This window comes from Dreissena polymorpha, chromosome 9 (assembly GCF_020536995.1).
Source record: "Dreissena polymorpha isolate Duluth1 chromosome 9, UMN_Dpol_1.0, whole genome shotgun sequence".
Taxonomy (NCBI): Eukaryota; Metazoa; Mollusca; class Bivalvia; order Myida; family Dreissenidae; genus Dreissena; species Dreissena polymorpha.
Window position 1 is genome coordinate 65841464 of NC_068363.1, and position 12328 is coordinate 65853791.

The following is a 12328-nucleotide window of genomic DNA, read 5'->3' on the forward strand; positions in this document are numbered from 1 at the left end:
ATGACAACAAATAGACTAAAAATACTGCTGAACATGGTGGTTTTCTGAATCCTGCGATAACTTTTAAAGTTCATAATATTTTTTCATGAAACTTGAAACATGGATAGATGTCAATATGGATATTATGCACATCATTTCATTTTGTTCCTACGTCAAAAATTCTGGTTGCTATGGCAACAATTATTTTTTAGATCATCTATTTTTGGGAAAAAAAAAAGAGCTATTGTCATCACCTTGGCGTCGGCGTCCGGTTAAGTTTTGCGTTTAGGTCCACTTTTCTCATAAAGGATCAATGCTATTGCATTCAAACTTGGTACACTCACTTACTAACATGAGGGGACTGGGCAGGCAAAGTTAGATAACTCTGGCTTGCATTTTGACAGAATTATGTGCCCTTTTTATACTTAGAAAATTGAAAATTTTGGTTAAGTTTTGTGTTAAGTTCCATTTTATTCCTTAAGTATCAAAGCTATTGCTTTCATACTTGCAACACTTACTATCATAAGGGGACTGTGCAGGCAAAGTTATGTAACTCTGACTGGCATTTTGACGGAATTATGTGCCCTTTTTATACTTAGAAAATTGAAAATTTGGTTAAGTTTTGTGTTTAGGTCCACTAGTTTCCTAAAGTATCAAAGCTATTGCTTTCATACTTGCAGCACTTACTAACTATCATGATGGGACTGTGCAGGCAAAGTTATGTATCTCTGACTGGCATTTTGACGGAATTATGGGCTCTTTATACTTGAAAATTTGGTTAAGTTTTGTGTTTTGGTCCACTTTACCCCTTAAGTATCATAGATATTGCTTTCATACTTGGAACACTCGCAAACAATCATAATGGGACAGTAATGGACAATATGCATAACTCTGGTTGTCATTTTAACGGAATTATGGCCCTTTTTTGACTGTTACTTTGAATATATGGTTACATTTTGTGTTTAGATCCACTTTACTTCTAAAGTATCAAGGCTATTGCTTTTAAACTTCAAATACTTTCATGCTATCATGAGGGTACAGTACCTGGCAAGTTGAATTTTACCTTGACCTTTGAATGACCTTGACTCTCAAGGGCAAATTATTAAATTTTTCTAAAATTGCCATAACTTCTTTATTTATGATTAGATTCGATTGATACTTTGACAAAACAACTCTTACCTGACATACCACAATAGACTCCACACAAACCATCCCCCACGCCCCCCCCCCCCCCCTGAATCCCCCCTCAATCCCCCCCATTATTTTTTTTAGCTCATCACCTTGGCTTTGGCGTCTGATTAAGTTTTGCGTTTAGGTCCATTTTTCTCATAAAGTATCAATGCTTTTATGCTATTGCATTCAAACTTGGTACACTTACTTATTATCATAAGGGGATTGGGCAGGCAAAGTTAGATATCTCTGGCTTGCATTTTGACAGAATTATGTGCCCTTTTTATACTTAGAAAATTGAAGATTTGGTTAAGTTTTGTGTTTAGGTCCACTTTTTTCCTGAAGTATCAAAGCTATTGCTTTCATACTTGCAACACTTACTAACTGTCGTAAGGGGACTGTGCATGCAAAGTTATGTAACTCTGACTGTCATTTTGACGGAATTATGGGCCCTTTATACTTGAAAATTTGGTTAAGTTTTGTGTTTTGGTCCACTTTACCCCTTAAGTATCATAGATATTGCTTTCATTCTTGGAACACTCGCAAACTATCATAAGGGAACAGTAAAGGACAAGTTGCATAACTCTGGTTGTCATTTTTACGGAATTATGGCCCTTTTTTGTGACTTAGTAACTTTGAATATATGGTTACATTTTGTGTTTAGATCCACTTTACTTCAAATACCTTCATGCTATCATGAGGGTACTGTACCTGGCAAGTTGAATTTTACCTTGACCTTTGAATGACCTTGACTCTCAAGGTCAAATTATTAAATTTTGCTAAAATTGCTTTAACTTCTTTATTTAAAATTTGATTCGATTGATACTTTGACAAAACAACTCTTACCTGACATACCACAACAGACTCCACCCAAACCATCCCCCACACTCCCTGAATCCCTCCTCAATCCCCCCTCCCCCCATTATTATTTTTTTAAAGTTAAACATCTAATAAATGACCACCACACCCTCACACTATACCCCCCCACCCCACCCCAAAAAAATAATTTTTATGCCCCCGGTAGGGTGGCATATAGCAGTTGAACTGTCTGTCAGTATGTCAGTCAGTCTTTCCGTCTGTCCGAAAAAAACTTTAACATTGGCCATAACTTTTTCACTTTTAAAGATAGCAACTTGATATTTTGCATGCATGTGTATCTCATGGAGCTGCACATTTTGAGTGGTGAAAGGTCAAGGTCATCCTTCAAGGTCAAATGTCAAATTTATGGTGTCTCTCCGTCCGAAAACTTTAACATTTGCCATAACTTTTTCAATATTGAAGATAGCAACTTGATATTTGGCATGCATGTGAATCTCATGGAGCTGAACATTTTGAGTGGTGAAAGGTGAAGGTCAAGGACATCCTTAAAGGTCAAATGTCAAATATATGGCGTCTGTCTGTCCGAAAACTTTAACATTGGCCATAACTTTTTTAATAATAAAGAAAGCAAGTTGATATTTGGCATGCATGTGTATCTCATGAAGCTGCACATTTTGAGTGGTGGAAGTTCAAGGTCAAGGTCATCCTTCAAGGTCAAAAAAAATAATCAAAGCAGGGTTCTCATGAAGCTGCACATTTTGAGTGGTGTAAGTTCAAGGTCAAGGTCATGCTTCAAGGTCAAGGTCATCCTTCAAGGTCAAAGGTCAAAAAAGTAATCAAAGCAGCGTTCTCATGAAGCTGCACATTTTGAGTGGTGGAAGTTCAAGGTCAAGGTCATTCTTTAAGGTCAAGGTCATCCTTCAAGGTCAAAGGTAAAAAAAAATAATTCAAAGTGGCGTTATCATGAAGCTGCACATTTTGAGTGGTGGAAGTTCAAGGTCAAGGTCATCCTTCAAGGTCAAGGTCATCCTTTAAGGTCTAAGGTAAAAAAAATAAATATAAAAATTCAAAGCGGCGTTATCATGAAGCTGCACATTTTTAGTGGTGGAAGTTCAAGGTCAAGGTTATCCTTCAAGGTTAAAAAAAACAAGAAAAAACAATTAAAAGCGGCATTCTCATGAAGCTACACATTTTGGGTGGTGGAAGTTCAAGGTCAAGGTAATCCTTCAAGGTCAAGGTCATCCTTCAAGGTCAAAGGTAAAAAAAGAATAAAAAAATAAAAGCGGCGTTCTCATGAAGCTGCACATTTTGAGTGGTGGAAATTCAAGGTCAAGGTCATTTTTCAAGGTCAAGATCATCCTTCAAGGTCAAAGGTAAAAAAAATAAATTCAAAGCGGTGTTATCATGAAGCTGCACATTTTGAGTGGTGGAAGTTTAAGGTCATGATCATCCTTGAAGGTCAAGGTCATCCTTCAAGGTCAAAGGTCATTTTTTTTTATTTCAAAGTGGTTCTCATAAAGCTGCACATTTTGAGTGGTGGAAGTTCAAGGTCATCCTTTAAGGTCAAAGGTAAAAAGAAACAAAAATTTTTTTTTTCAAAGCAGCGCAATAGGGGGCATTGTGTTTCTGACAAACTCATCTCTTGTTTTTAGCTCACCTGAGCGATAGCTTGGGGTGAGCTATTGTGATCACTCACCGTCCGGCGTCCGTCCGTCCGTCCGTCTGTCTGTCTGTCTGTAAACAATTTGTAAACATCTTCTTCTACTAAACCATTGAGCCAATTTCAACTAAATTTCATGTGGAGCATCCCTAGGTCATGGCACAAAAGAATTGTTAAAAAAAAATTGATCACATAACCAAGATGGCCGCCATGACCATATATGGTAAAAACCTTAAAAAATCTTGTCAGAAACCGCTCATCAGATTTTCAAAAAATTTCACAGGGATGACCTTTAAAGGCTCCCCTGAAAAAGTTGTTCAAAGAAATTTGATTCGTCAAAAAACATGGCCGCAGGAGCTCGTTGAACTTTGCATGTTTATTCGTTTTTGCCTATTTTGTGAAAACTTTCAAAAATCTTCCACATTTTTAGTCCGATCCTTTCCAAATTTGCACAGTGTCTTTATATCAATGAGGACACGAACCCTACAAAAAATGAGCATTATTGGTCCATGAAGTACAGAATTACCTTCCCTTGAATTGAGAAAATGGTGTTTATGCAATAAAGTCCAAATTTTTCATCCAATTCTTTCCAAACTTGTAAGGATTTAGCATGGTTCAAACAAGGGAAACAACTACGGTTTATGCGTGTTCTTTTTATTACAGATTTGCCTCCCTTTAATTCATTCAAAATCTCATTTTACAGCAGAGATTCCAAATCTGACCTGTAAATGAGCCCCATATTTACTGCCAGTGCTAGGTTACCTTTTCCCATTTGATCATTCTTAAGTATTGGTCTTGTAATGCTGCTACTGCTTCTGCTACTGCTACTGCTACTACTACTACTACTACAACTACTACTACTACTACTACTACTACTACTACTACTACTTCTACTACTACTACCACTACTACTACTACTACTACTACTACTACTACTACTACTACTACTACTACTACTACTACTACTATTAGTACTACTACTACTACTACTACTACTACTACTTCTACTACTACTACTAGTACTACTACTACTAGTACTTCTACCACCACCACCACTTCTACTACTACTGCCACTACTACTACTACTTTTACCACTACTACTACTACTACTACTACCACTAGTACTACTACTACTACTACTACTACACCTACTACTACTACTACTTCTACTACTACTACTACTACTACTACTACTACTACTTCTACTACTACTACTACTGCTACTACTACTTCTACTACTTATACTACTACTACTACTACTACTACTACTACTACTACTACTACTACTACTACTACAACTACTATTACTACTACTACTACTACTACTACTACTACTACTACTACTACTACTACTACTACAACTACACCACCACCACCACCACCACCACCATTCACAGTGACAAAAAACATATTCACACAATGGCTGCTACTACAACTTATAGCCCATATAGGGGGGCATGCATGTTTTACAAACAGCCCTTGTTTCTATGGGATTTTAACCACAACTGTTCATGTTTATCTCCGACACATATTTTTAGGTCACCTGTCATGAAGTGACACGGTGAGCTTATGTGATCGTGTGATGTACGGCATCCGTTGTGCGTGCCTGCGTGTGTCCGTCCGTCAACAATTTGTTTGTGTAGACAGTAGAGGTCACAGTTTGCATCCAATCTTGATGAAATTTGGTCAAAATGTTTATCTTGATGAAATCCGGTTTGGGATTGTATTTGGGTCATCTGGGGTCAAAAACAAGGTCACTAGGTCAAATAATAAAACAACCTTCTGTAGACAATAGAGGTCACAGTTTTCATCCAATCTTTATGAAATTTGGTCAGAATGTTTATCTTGATGACATCTGGGTTGGGATTTTATTTGGGTCATCTGGGGTCAAAAACTAGGTCACTAGGTCAAATAATAGAAAAACCTTGTGTAGACATTAGAGATCACAGTTTTCATCCAACCTTTATGAAATTTGGTCAGAATTCTTGATGAAATCTGGGTGGGATTGTATTTGGGTCATCTGGGGTAAAAATCTAGGTCAAATAAATAGAAAAACCTTGTGTTGACAATAGAGGTCACAGTTTTCATCCAATATTTATGAACTGTGGTCAGAATGTTTATCTTGATGAAATCTGGATTGGGGTTGTATTTGGGTCATATAGAGTCAGGAACTAGGTCACTAGGTCAAATCATAGAAAAACATTGTGTAGACAATAGAGGTCATAGTTTTCATCTGATCTTAATGAGTCAGGTGAGCGACTCAGGGCCATCATGGCCCTCTTGTTTTCAAACATGGTTAAAAAACACAAATATTTATTTTTATTATTTTATTTTTGAAAAACGGTCCAACCATCCCACCCAAGAATCCCCCCCCCTAAAAAATTTTTTTTTTTTTTTGCATTTTTTGAAGATAATGTAATAAATGACCACACACCACACTAAACATCCCTCTCCACTCCACCCCTCCCTCCCCCTCCCTCCTTTGTGATTGAAATTGAGATAGGTCCCTACACCTTTAAAAAGAAAAGTAGATGAGCGGTCTGCACCCGCAAGGCGGTGCTCTTGTTTTAATCTGGAATTTCTGACAATGGTGGAGCCGGTAGGGGACTTATATTGCTTGTCAATAGTCTTGTTAAATGTGAAAAGCATTTTAATGACCACCAACATGGCAATTCATCGAATACCTAATTGCGGTTACCGGTAATTCAATATTAGTTCCACTTTTTTTAGCTCACCTGAGCACAACGTGCTCATGGTGAGCTTTTGTGATTGCCTTTTGTCCGTCGTCTGTCGTGCGCCATCAACATTTGCCTTGTTAACACTCTAGAGGCCACATTTATTGTCCAATCTTCATGAAATTTGGTCAGAAGATTGGTCTCAATGATATCTTGGATGAGTTTCAAAATTGTTACGTTTGCTTGAAAAACATGGCTGCCAAGGGGCGGGGCATTTTCCTTATATGGCTATAGTAAAATCTTGTTAACACTCTAGAGGCCACATTTATGGTCTGATCTTCATGAAACTTGGTCAGAAGATTCATCCCAATAATATCTTGGAGGAGTTCAAAAATGATGCCAGTTTGTTGAAAAACATGGCGGCCAGGGAGCGGGGCATTTTTCCTTATATGGCTATAGTAAAACCTTGTTAAAACTAGAGGCCTCATTTATTTTCGGATCTTCATGAAACTTGGTCAGAAGATTTGTCCCAATGATATCTTGGATGAGTTTGAAAATGGTTACATATGCTTGAAAAACATGGCTGCCAAGGGGCGGGGTATATGTCCTTATATGGCTATATATGGCTATAGTAAAATCTTGTTAACACTCTAGTTTATATTTTACACCATATTAAATTTCATAATAATTGTGTAATGAATTTATACTTTCAATAACATACTGAGAGAGAAAAGCCCAGCACATTCATTTTGTATAACGGTCTATAATACCATAGCAACATTTGAAACCTTTTTATCTAGCTTGTGAAAGTTGGAACGCTATAAGTGTAAACTATTGAGAAAAACAAACATCCCAGTCATAATGTTATTTTGATTTTATAACAAATTGGACGCATTCACTTAAAGTGTCCTCACATATTTTACTATGCACTCACATATTAGACTATGCAGTCCTTGTACGTGACGATGCTCTTTCGCTTTTTTTTTTTTTTTTTCTTCGCTTTGATGGTATTTTTTGTTTAAAGAAAGTCTCCCAGTCTTATCTGGTACGACACTATACGTAGATGCACTTAGCCCCGCGCTTTCACAGAGTACGACACTATACGCAGATGCACTCAGCCCCGCGCTTTCACAGAATACCACACTATAAGCAGATGCACTCAGCCCCGCGCTTACACAGAGTACGACACTATACGCAGATGCACTCAGCCCCGCCCTTTCACAGAGTACGACACTATACGCAGATGCACTCAGCCCAGCGCTTTCACAGAGTACGACACTATACGCAGATGCACTCAGCCCCGCGCTTTCACAGAGTACGACACTATTCGCAGATGCACTCAGCCCCGCGCTTTCACTGGTACGACACTATACACAGATGCACTCAGCCCCGCGCTTTCACTGGTATGACACTATATGCAGATGCACTCAGCCCCACGCGTTCACTGGTACGACACTATACGCAGATGCACTTAACCCCGCGCTTTCACTGGTACGACACTATACGCAGATGCACTCAGCCCCGCGCTTTCACTGGTACGACACTATACGCAGATGCACTCAGCCCTGCGCTTTCAAAGCCCCACGCTTTCACTGGTACAACACTATACGCAGATGCACTCAGCCCCGCGCTTTCACAGAGTACGACACTATACGCATTGTGATTGCCTTTTGTCCGTCGTCTGTCGTGCGCCATCAACATTTGCCTTGTTAACACTCTAGAGGCCACATTTATTGTCCAATCTTCATGAAATTTGGTCAGAAGATTGGTCTCAATGATATCTTGGATGAGTTTCAAAATTGTTACGTTTGCTTGAAAAACATGGCTGCCAAGGGGCGGGGCATTTTCCTTATATGGCTATAGTAAAATCTTGTTACCACTCTTGAGGCCACATTTTTGGTCTGATCTTCATGAAACTTGGTCAGAATATTCATCCCAATAATATCTTGGAGGAGTTCAAAAATGATGCCAGTTTGTTTAAAAACATGGCGGCCAGGGAGCGGGGCATTTTTCCTTATATGGCTATAGTAAAACCTTGTTAAAACTAGAGGCCTCATTTATTTTCGGATCTTCATGAAACTTGGTCAGAAGATTTGTCCCAATGATATCTTGGATGAGTTTGAAAATGGTTACATATGCTTGAAAAACATGGCTGCCAAGGGGCGGGGTATATGTCCTTATATGGCTATATATGGCTATAGTAAAATCTTGTTAACACTCTAGTTTACATTTTACACCATATTAAATTTCATAATAATTGTGTAATGAATTTATACTTTCAATAACATACTGAGAGAGAAAAGCCCAGCTCATTCATTTTGTATAACGGTCTATAATACCATAGCAACATTTGAAACCTTTTTATCTAGCTTGTGAAAGTTGGAACGCTATAAGTGTAAACTATTGAGAAAAACAAACATCCCAGTCATAATGTTATTTTGATTTTATAACAAATTGGACGCATTCACTTAAAGTGTCCTCACATATTTTACTATGCACTCACATATTAGACTATGCAGTCCTTGTACGTGACGATGCTCTTTCGCTTTTTTTTTTTTTTTTTCTTCGCTTTGATGGTATTTTTTGTTTAAAGAAAGTCTCCCAGTCTTATCTGGTACGACACTATACGTAGATGCACTTAGCCCCGCGCTTTCACAGAGTACGACACTATACGCAGATGCACTCAGCCCCGCGCTTTCACAAAATACCACACTATAAGCAGATGCACTCAGCCCCGCGCTTACACAGAGTACGACACTATACGCAGATGCACTCAGCCCCGCCCTTTCACAGAGTACGACACTATACGCAGATGCACTCAGCCCAGCACTTTCACAGAGTACGACACTATACGCAGATGCACTCAGCCCCGCGCTTTCACAGAGTACGACACTATTCGCAGATGCACTCAGCCCCGCGCTTTCACTGGTACGACACTATACACAGATGCACTCAGCCCCGCGCTTTCACTGGTATGACACTATATGCAGATGCACTCAGCCCCACGCGTTCACTGGTACGACACTATACGCAGATGCACTTAACCCCGCGCTTTCACTGGTACGACACTATACGCAGATGCACTCAGCCCCGCGCTTTCACTGGTACGACACTATACGCAGATGCACTCAGCCCTGCGCTTTCAAAGCCCCACGCTTTCACTGGTACAACACTATACGCAGATGCACTCAGCCCCGCGCTTTCACAGAGTACGACACTATACGCAGATGCACTCGGCCCCACGCTTTCACTGGTACAACACTATAAGCGGATGCACTCAGCCCCGTGCTTTCACAGAGTACGACACTATACGCAGATGCACTCAGCCTTGCGCTTTCACTGGTACAACATTTTACGTAGATGCACTCAGCCCCGCGCTTTCACAAAGTACGACACTATATGCAGATGCACTCAGCCCCGCACTTTCACTGAGTGAGACTCTTATTCTATACTTTATCATAGCCTCAGGCATTTGGTATTCATCGAGAGTAAATAACAAAGACAAAAAGCCCACCTCAATTATCTTGGAATTGCCCTACATCCCGATTTCACTTGTACATTAATATTGTTTTCTTATATCATACTGGTGCTTGATTGGTAAATGTCGGCTCGGGTACTATGTAAATGTACCCCTGGTACTCTTAAGTTTACTTAAATGTACCCCGGGTACGGAAAATATACTGAAACGTACCCGGGAATTCTAAGGCCAAATTTGTTGTCGTTTTTTTCCAAATTATAATGGTCATATTTATGCCAATATTTTGTAAAATGATCTCTATATGATCGAAACTCCTACTAAAAAAAGATGTTGAGGCAGGTTTTGTTCCATTACAATTTTGTAAAGTATTCGTTTTTGGCAGGAATAAAACTCGGGTACAGTCTAAATTGGCCGGGTATGTGTTGGTATTTTTCCGTACCCGGGGTACATTTAAGTATACCTAAGAGTACCCTGGGCACATTTCAGTAGTACCCCAGCCGACAATGACCAATCGAGCCTTACTGGTGTAATATCGTCACGTTTTAATACAATCGTGATACATCGACTATCTTCGGAATCTTCCTTAAATTTTATGCAATAAATCGTCTGCTGATCCTGGGATGGTATTCCAGAAACAACTTAAGTCATTTTTTAAATAATTTCACTTAAGTTCAAAATTACAACGTTTTGTATTTCTTTACTAAATAAAGTAACACATGTTTGTTTGGTATTCCTAAAATAACATTGGCATAATAATGTTATTTAAATGTATATCTTGATGCCAATCTATTGCAATATGAAATAAAGCACTTAAGAAAATTTCCCAATTTAATGATAAGAATAAAATTTTACTTAAGATGCTTCTGTAATACGACCCCAGAGTGGTTTGAATCTGTATGTACCGGTTATGATCCACTTAATTTTGGAATGAGACCGCCAAGGAATGCATGACATGTCATGGATTGAGTCTAATAATTAATTACGTATGGTTTGAAAAGGCAGGTGTTTAATATAAAGGCAAGTCAGCAGTTTTTGCCTGTTCATCCAAAATGCGTTACAACAGTGAAATATAATATAGAACAAACAATGAGCTATTGTTTTCAAAATATTCGATCAAGTTGAATTTGCAAAAAGGCTAACTATGGTGAATCGTCTTTTTATAATAAAGTATACTGTCTGTTGTTGTTGTTTTAAGCTCTCCATGAGCACGTTGTGATCGCCTTTTGTCCGTCGTCTGTTGTGCGACGTCAACATTTGCCCTGTTCACTCTCTAGAGGCCACATTTATTGTCCAATCTTCATGAAATTTGGTCAGAAGATTGGTTTCAATGATATCTTGGATGAGTTCGAAAATGGTCACGTTTGCGTGAAAACATGGCTGCCAAGGGGCGGGGAATTTTTCCTTATATGGCTATATATGGCTATTGCTAAATCTTTTTAGCACTCTAGAGGCCACAGTTATTGTCCGATCCTCATAAAACTTGGTCAGAAGATTCATCCTAATAATATCTTGGACAAGTTCGAAAATGATGTCAGTTGGTTAAAAAACATGGCCGCCAGGGGGCGGGACATTTTTCCTTATATGGCTATAGTAAAACCTTGTTAACACTCTAGAGGCCACATTTATTTTCCGATCTTCATGAAACTTGCTCACAAGATTTGTCCCAATGATATCTTGGATGAGTTCAGAAATGGTAACCTTTGCTTGCAAAACACGGCTGCCAAGGGGCGGGTAGTTTTCTCTATATGTATATAGTGAAAACAGTCTAGTTGTGATTAGCCATAATATTAAAGAAAGATAACCTGTACATACTTTCTTATAGTTAAGTAATAGTTAACTCCCTTGTATAAACCTGGGACTTCTTTCATAAAATGTGGTGTACATAAAGACAGTTGTTTGCATGCAATTTAATAAACCTATCTCATAAAATAAATGTACATGTACTAATGCACTGTAGAGCCTTATCTTTGATCTTTACTGATAAGCCAACTTAACCTTCTGTGTTTTGGTGTATTTAGCAGAATACTGTGCTATGAAATTGTTTCCATGGCAACCTTGTTATTTGTCATTTTCTAAATTATAAAGACTCTTGATTGAAATACCTTTTGTAAATTCTTCTTATTTTTTACATTTGAGTAACTGGAGTTTTCCACTCTCCATAAATTGTGTTCTTAAGATTAAGTTAGACTTATTTTATAAACAAAAATTTTGAAGCAACTTCTAGACTAACAGAAACTAATATTTATATCAGTTTTTTTTTTACAGATTGTGAACTTCTTGGATATGACGGTTGAGTTCGAAAATGGTTTGGACCGGTAAAAAAACTTGGCCGCCAAGGGGGGGGGGGGGGGTCATTTTCCTTATATTTATTTAGTAAAAAAAAGCTTGTGAACACTCAAGAAGTCACATTTTTTGCCTAATCATCATATTTTTTTTTAAACATCCATTTTTAAAAATATCTCGGACGAGTTCGAAAATGGTCATGATGGGTGGAAAAACATGGCCGGCGGGGGTGGGGGGGGGGGGCAGTTTTGTTTATTTGTATTG